This window comes from Triticum aestivum, chromosome 5B (assembly GCF_018294505.1).
Source record: "Triticum aestivum cultivar Chinese Spring chromosome 5B, IWGSC CS RefSeq v2.1, whole genome shotgun sequence".
Lineage (NCBI taxonomy): Eukaryota > Viridiplantae > Streptophyta > Magnoliopsida > Poales > Poaceae > Triticum > Triticum aestivum.
The window spans coordinates 543,475,217-543,483,769 of record NC_057807.1 but is presented as its reverse complement, the minus strand read 5'-3'; the positions used below and the strand labels follow the sequence as shown (position 1 = coordinate 543,483,769).

Sequence of the window (8,553 nt, the reverse complement as noted above, 5' to 3'; positions counted from 1 at the left end):
GCATTTCCGCGCCGCCTGTTAAGAAAGCTAGGTCGTTGTTCCTCTTCTTCGCGGTGACGTTGGACCGGAGCAAGTCGAGTTTGACGGTGCTGTTCGTCATCAAAGCAGCCCAACTTGCTTAAGTTTTCTCTTCTCGCTGGGCGGCCCTGGTGTTGGCGGCGGCGAGGCAATGCTCGATGGACTCTTGCACGCGTGCGGCAGCCGACTCGGCGTGCTTCGCCTTCTTGGCCCCTTTGTTGCCGTCTGGGTGCCTGTCTGCCGCTCCCGGTGTCGGCGCGTCCGGCTTGTATGTCTCCTTGGCCTTGGCGAGGGTGCGCCGGATATCCGTCCACTTCTCGCACTTGTGGATCCATTTGAAGACGTGATGGTACTTGAACTCCTAGTCGCCGTTGTCGTCGTGGTACATGGCGAACATGCGCAGCAGCTGCGCCGAAGAGCGTGCATCAGTCGGCACTGGAGCGCAAATGCGCGCGTGCACGGCGAGAGGAATAGGGAGAGGACGGCGTGTTGTACCTGATCTTTGACGCTGGTGCCGCTCTCCGGGCGAGCCGCGACCTCCTCGATGATCACATGCCATTTGTTGCACGCTGTTTGGATGAGCCCCCAATGGTTCGCCATCGCCTTCGACCACCGCTGCATGTGGACGCCTTTGAAGTAGGGGTCGACGATTTTGCGCTCGTCGAACTCGGCCTTGATGCAGTACCAATACGTGTCGAAGCTCTGGGTCGTGCCCGTGATCGGCTCGAGGCCGACGACCTTCCACGCTTCGGCGAGGCACTCATCTTCCTTGGTCGCCCACTTGATGCGCGGCTCGCCGGTCTTGGCCGCCCCTTTCTTCTTCTTCTTCTTGACTTTCCTCGTCGGCGCCAGCTCCTCCACTTCCTCCTCCTCCTCTTCCTCCGGCTCTTCCTCGCTGTAGTCGAGCTCGGCGTCCATGTCGCCGAGATCAATCGAGCCGTCTTGGGTAGTGAACTCGGGGGAAGCGACGGCGGCGGCCGAGCCGACTGCGATGATGTCTTCCATGTCGGCCTCCGTCGCGTCGGCATCACCAAGATGCAACAAGGAGGAGGCTTGCGAGTAGAGGTCGCGGCGGAGAGGTGGCGTCAGTGAAGTTGCGTAGTCCGGTGGCGAGTACGCGGAGGGTACTGCACGCCGGCGAACGCGGACGATGGCGTGCGCTGGACCGGGCGCCCATGGTGAAAGGTGATGTTGGGGTTGAAACCATCGTGGACGTCGCTATCGGCATAGCCCGATGACGGCGTGCTCCATGGGTGCGGTGACGACGAGAACCCAGCCGGACAGCCGATGCTTTGCTGGCTCCAGGACGCGTGCGGGCTGTGCCCACCGGGTGGATTCATCATCGCCGCATGAGTCGCCTCGGCTTGTTCGGCCGTGCGCTCCACCTGCTCCGTCGCCGCCACGGCGGCAGCCGCGTGCGCTGCCCTCTCCCTGGCCTTCTTGGCCCTGTTGCGCCTATCGATGGTGACGGCATCCCGGCACTGCTCATCCACCTTCCAGTCGGCGTTGGTCATGCCCGGGGGCTTGGACGGCGGCGCCCTCGACTTCCTTTGCTTCGGCTGGGCGACGGCGACGGCTGTGGAATCCGTCACAGCGCGAGGCATCACGTTACTTCTTCGGCGGCATGGCGGGCGGCTTGGAAAGGAGGAGGTGGAGTTAGGCGGGAGGAATGGAGAATGAGAGGGAGGCCGAGGGTGGAAAGCGGGAGTAAACAGCGAGAAAAGGGCCTCCTCTCGCCGACAGAGCGGCCACACGCCACTTTTCGCTTCTGCCAGCGCCCCCAGGCAACACCCGGGCGCTCGGGTTTGAGGCGGGATCACTGACTCTGGATTTGGCCCAAACCGGCGCTAAACGAGGTCGTGGGGGCGCGACTGGTCCGATTTTTGGCCACCTGCGCTAAAAATTCGCCTGGGGGGGGTGCTGTTGGGGGTGCGGCTGGAGATGCTCTTAGTGGTGATAGACTCAGCACACACGAATAACTCCTGACAGTCCCCAACTCAACCTTTCAGTCGAAGGTTTTAGTTTTTTTTTCGAAAAGGGGGTTTGCCCTAGCCTCTGCATGAGAATGATGCATACGGCCATATTATTGATAATCAAAATGTTCAACATAAGTCTCGTGGTCTCAAACAAAAGAAAAAAATGCTCATAAAGAGCACGAAAGCAAAAATAGGACATCCACAACCGGCAGGCAAAACAGAAGATAGGAAACTAAACACCTATACTATTACATGACCGCCATCCAAACCGGTTGAAGATAACCCGTGCTATCGTCTCCCACCGGATAGATCCAGTAACCAAATGCTCCCTGGCCTCCATCGGAGTGAGTAGCAACCACATACGAATGAGTGTAGTGGTCTTGAAAACAACCGGCAAGAAATGAATATTTGTTGTTCTGTTAAAAACAAGTCGTTTCTGCAGTTCCAAACTGCCCATAATAAAGCACATACCCATATACGGATATGCCTCCCTGTTTCTACATCAATCCCATCTAGCCACGTCCCAAATAACGTGTTGATGGAATTCGGAGGAGTAATATTAAAAGCTATATGGACCGACCTCCCCAATTTTTTTGCCAATGGGTAGTCAAGAAAGAGGTGTTTGATTGATTCATCACTATCACAAAAACTACATCTTTTAGATCCAGTCCAATTGCGCTTCGCCAAATTGTCCTTAGTTAGGATGACTTGTTTGTGGACAAGCCACATAAACACTTTGATTTTTAAGGGCATTTTGACTTTCCAAACATGTTTCGAACTAGGAAGAACGGTAGTGTTGATAATATCCAAATACATGGATTTAACTAAAAACTCACCATTCTTAACTAGTTTCCAGCGCAACTGCTCGGGCTGTTTAGAAAGGTGGACATCGATCAATCTTCTCACAGGATGGAGCCAAGCTTCCCAACGGTTCCCGCTAGCGTCCTCCTGACTCGTTAGTGATCGGTTGTTCCATAGTTATGGTTTAGGTGAGAAGTGATTCAATGGATGTAAATGACAACCAGTGAGAAGAACAATACTGCATGGATCAAGGCAAGGTTTTTAATTTCAGACCTCGCCGAAATATGAAAAATTTCAGAAATTTCACATATTTCAAAAATTATTTCGGATTTTGAGATTTCAAATTTCACTTAATTTTAACGAATTCTAGCATATATAAATTTATTTTGAAATCAATTTGGATCTGCGTTGAAATTTCAGGGTTAAACATATTTTGGAACCCACTGAAATATGCGAAATTTCGTTGAAATTTTAACCCTGGATCAAGGCAAGCCTTCACCCTGGGTTTTTAGAACCCTGTGTGGGCTCTCTCGTCAAAACCTTCATTAGTGGAAATAGTATAGACGTTATCGTTGTTGCATTTGGTGCAGCAACAACCCCCTTTCAAACCATAGATAGTATATCACTATACTTGCCATCATAAAACCATAACTAGTAACCACCCTTCCATACCACATACTCCATGCCATATACAAGTGCAATACCATGTACAACCAGGACTTCAAAATGTGCAATGCCATGACCATGATAACATCAGAACAAAAGAAAATTTTCATAGACTAAACACCTTTTTTAGCCGGCAAAAAAAAAGACTACACACTTTTTTCAGAATTGCATGCAAATTAGTTCATGGTTTTTTTTTATGATTTTCAAACAAGCACAGCTCAAAAAAATTGTAACAAAATATAATTCTTAAGGAATATTTTGAGTCAAAGAGGCCATTAGTCTTTCTTGTGTCATTCTATAATGCGAATAAGAGTCCAACTATTTCAATTTGGTAGACTTCTCTTTGTGAATCCAGCATTAACTGCAAGGGTCTCTCTATGTCACATCTAGATGTGAGATAATATCTCACATCTAACATGATGTCACATTTTGTTTGTGGCTCTCTTTCATTGACAACTTTCTACAACTGGTTCGTTTATTTTATTGTTTGATGGTTGTCCAGCCAAGTTTCTCCGTTGGTGCTAAACAAGCTGAGTCGTCTCGACTGGGCCGGTATACACAGCTAGGCACCGAAGCTTGTTGGTTTGTAGCACACAGGAAAAAAAATCCTAAGTGTGTTGTTTCGTCTCAGAAAAAAACAAGAAAAAGTTGCAAGAGAAAAGCCACAGTTAACAAGGAATCGAACTACCAAGCTCCAACTACTTAACGCCTGTTTTCTAGCCACTAGAAAATGCATGTTTGTGATAATTAATCAGCGTCAATATTTAGGAACTCACTACATCGTCAGATTTGAAACCTTTTTGAACATTTATAAAAAAATTGTGAACAAATTTATAGATGCAGAATATTTAATAAAAATGTGAACAAGATTTGTAGTTGCAAACATTTTTTAAAACACAAACAATTTTTGAAAAAGTAAATAATTTAAAAATCTCAAAAAGTTTTTAAAATGCAATCAATTTTTTAAAATTTTGAATATTTTCTGAAACACTAACACTTTCCCAACAACATGGACAATTTTTTTAATGGTTATGTCACATCTAAGTATGACATCATCCCACATATTGTCTCTTGTTCGTTTGTCCAGAAAAATCACAATAGCGGACGAGTGTGCCTGGGCCAGTCCCTCCGCACACGGACAATTGTGAGTCGATGGCTGACTTGTAATTGGGGCCACTACAAAATATACGCCCCCTAGTTGCGAGTCGAAGGTTGACTTGCAATTGGGCCCCTAAAAAAACTACATGCCTCGAGTTGCAAGTCGGGCGTGGACTTGCAACTAAGGTGAAAACAAAACAACACCCCCGAGTTGCAAGTCGAGGGTGGACTTGCAACTGGGCCAATAGAAACCCCTAGTTGCAGGTCCAGGGTCTAATTGCAACTATCATGAAACAAGAACAAAAAAACAACACCCCCCCCTCCGAGTTGCAAGTTGAGGGCAGACTTGCAACTATGGCAACTACAAAAATACATACCCGAGTTGTGAGCATATGGTTGACTTGCAACTGGAGCAATTACAAACTACATCCATCGAGTTGCAATTCGGGGGTGGACTTTTAACTTGAGTGAATACAAACTACATCCCCCAAAGTTGCGAGTTGACGGTGGACTTGCAACTAGGGAAACTACTAAACTACATCCCCGAGTTGCGAGCACATGGTTAACTTGCAGTTGGGCCGAATACTAAAACTATATCCCTCGAGTTGCAAGTCGGGTGTGGACTTGCAACTGGGCCGACAAAAAAACCCTAGTTGCAGGTCGAGGGTCAAATTGCAACTACCATGAAACAGGGAAAAAACACCCCCGAGTTGCGAGTAGTGGGTGGATTTGCAACTAGGGCAACTACAAAAACTACATCTCGAGTTGCGAGCACATGGTTGACTTGCAACAGGGGCGATTACAAACTACATCCCCTCGACTTGCGAGTCGATTGTGGACTTGCAACTGGAGTGAATAGAAACTACATCCCATCCCCCGCCCCCCGCCCCCCTGAGTTGCGAGTTGAGGGTGGACTTGCAACTACAAAACTACATCCTCGAGTTGCGAGTAGAGGGTGGACTTGCAACTAGGGCGATTACAAAAACTGCATGCCTCGAGTTGCAAGTCGGGGGTGGACTTGCAACTGGGTCGATTAGAAACTACATTCCTTCGAGTTGCGAGTCGATTATGGACTTGCAACTGGGCCAGTAGAAAATCCTAGTTGCAGGTCAAGGGTCTAATTGCAACTACCATGAAACAAGAACAAAAAAGACCCCCCCTGAGTTGCGAGTTGAGGGTGGACTTGCAACTAGGGTAACTATAAAATTACATCCCCGAGTTGCGAGTATATGGTTGGCTTGCGACTGGGGCGATTACAAAAATTACATGCCTCGAGTTACAAGTTGGGGGTGGACTTGCAACTGGGGTGAAAACAAAACAGCACACCCGAGTTCCGAGTCGAGAGTGGACTTGCAACTGGGATAAAAGAGGCCGGGACCCAGTTGCGAATCGAGGCTGGACTTGCAGCTGGGGCAAAAAGATGTCTAGGCCTAGTTACAAGTCAAGGGTGAGATCACAATTGGGACAAAAACAATGTCGGGTCCCAGTTGCGAGTCGATGCTGGACTTGCAACTTGGACAAAAAGGTGGGGCCTAGTTGCGCGTCGAGGGTTGACTTGCAAAATCGGACAAAAATAGTTTGACCCTGGTTGCATGTCAAGAATGGACTGGCCCTTCAATTGTATGTCGGGGTGGAGTTAGAACTCAAAAAATGAAATGGTTGGCCTCCCTATTGCGTGTTGATAGTGGACATGAAAAATGGGGAAAAATGAGGTCGGAGCCTATTTCGTATCATGGGTGGACTTGCAAAATGGACAAGAAAAAACGGCCGCCAATGTGACAAAAATGGATCGGTCCACTTGCGTATCGAAGGTGGACTGGCAAATGATGGACAAATTGGTCGGGTCTATCGAAGGTAGATTTACAATTGGTAAAAAAAATGCATTTTAGGGTTGGAGTTCCAAGTAGAAGAACAAATTGGTGGCGCCCATTTTGTGTTCAAGATGGACCTAAAACTAGGACAAAAAATTTGATCGGACCTAATTGCATATCGACCGCAGGGCAAAGCCTGTCTTTCTTACAAAGCATGTTTCGTCGGCACCGAACTTAAAAGAAAATAGAAACAGGCAATGACAAACGACGTAGCATGTTTCTTCCACTTCTACAACACAAAACAGATAAAATAAGGCCACAAGAGTGCAGGAAAAAAAAGTCCACCAAATAAACAGACATGCACCGCGAACAGGTCAACAGGTGGAGAAAACAAAACATGTGACGCATGAAATACATTAGTCGACGATGCGAGATCAAGAATTTGCGTTAAAATTATCCAAGAGACAACAACTTAGATGAGACATTGCTAAATCTCATCTTCATGAAGTTTAGAAGGAATGGGGGGACAATGTCAAAATGATCCGGAAAGACGACGACGATGATAGAGCATATTTTTTTTCTTGTCTCCTCAAATTCTACGTCACCGACTAAAAACAACACAAGAAACAGATTGCCAGAGGGGTGTGATAATGGGCCGACAAAAGCGAAGCTAAATAGGCCTAGGCCAACAAACAGGACACGCAACAAACAAACAACGAAAAGCGTGACGAAAAAGAGGGCTTGCATAAAATTTATGAAAACTAAATCAAATGATGACAAATTTAGATGAGACATCATTTAAGAAATAGTTGGGAATTTAAAATCTGCTAATAAAATTTTTAAAACCATGGATTTTAAATGATAAAAAAATAAAAAATAATTTAAAACCAAAAGAAAAATTAAAAAAAAAGAACGAAAAAAACAAGAGTTATGTTCCAAAAGACCGAACAAAAAATACGAGTTGGCACCCTAGCGTTCTATAACTCACGGAACTACATTCAAAAATAAAAATCACGCACCTACCAGTACCTTGTCTTGCCTTTTTCCACTCTAAATCACATTGCTTCAAAAAAACTATACAGGCAACAAATACGCGGACAACCCAGTCCAAAAAATGCGTAAAAAGGAGTCCACAATCGAGACAAACAACGGCTGCCAGCCTGAGCCCGCGAATTAAAAAGGAACGACAACAGCCCACTACCACTTGCATGGCCGGGACACAGGCCGGGAGGTCCTATACGACGCATTATGCGTCAACTAGGCAGGGTTTCGCACAGGGGAGTTCGTATCTGGGCTTAGTGGGCCGCGATGCGCTGATTTCTGTGCTTCTTTGTTTGGCGCGCGTTCTTTCGGGCGTGTTTCTCTGTTTCTCACGTTCTTTGAAAACTTCCCTGTGATGTTTCTCTGCTTTTGCTGTTTCTCCGTTTCTCTGTTCTTTTCTGTGTGTTTCAACTGTTTGTTAAATTGTTGTAAAGAAGATTTCCAACAAGACCAGACACAAAGACAAGGAACATACAAACGAAGATTTCTGCTGTTTCAACTGCTTGTTAAAACAGTTGAAAATCCAAGAAAGTATGAGTATAGAAGCATGTTCAAGCTTCTTTACAAACTTATTCTGCAGCCTTAAACCTTCTTTACAACTGAAAGTAATGCCACAAAATATCACCGGGAAACCAGCAGAACAGTTTCATTAGGAAACCTTCTTTATAACTGATAAAGAAACAACAGAAGAGTTCCCTCACGGTACTATTCCTTTGAGTTGGAAAAATTTGTTGCATTGGGACCCTTGATAATAAAAAGGGAAATATGTTAGTTGGTACAACGAAGTAAATTGGATGTTGCACCGAAGGGATGTGTATAAAGTTACCTAACATGTGTTCATATGTGGGTTCAAAATGATTGCCTTGAAATCTTTATTTGAACATGCGGAAACCCTGTTGAAGCAAAAATAATTTGAAATTAATTGCAACCTACGCACCAACGAAAACAAGTGTCTACCAGAGAAATTATGGTCGGTTGTACTTGCGTTAAATAGAAGTAGGGATTTTAATACATGTCTCTGCAGGAAAGAAGTTACAAATTGCAGCTGAATTTCATTGTCCTTGCAAGTGACAATCTCGAAAAGCAATTTCCCACGTAGACCTTGTAGATCATCCTTCAAAATTTTAGGAAAGTTGCAGTTC

At 45.8% G+C, this 8,553-nt stretch overlaps 1 long non-coding RNA gene across 1 annotated transcript; it reads right to left on the bottom strand.

Moving 5' to 3' along the window:
• Positions 1-8,063: 8,063 nt before the first annotated feature.
• LOC123116849 (uncharacterized) lies at positions 8,064-8,523 on the bottom strand. The gene is made up of 3 exons (XR_006457217.1): positions 8,424-8,523; positions 8,238-8,304; positions 8,064-8,155 (listed from the first exon to the last, which is right to left on the bottom strand). It is a non-coding gene; the product is annotated as an uncharacterized lncRNA (long non-coding RNA).
• Between the last annotated feature and the right edge of the window lie 30 nt (positions 8,524-8,553).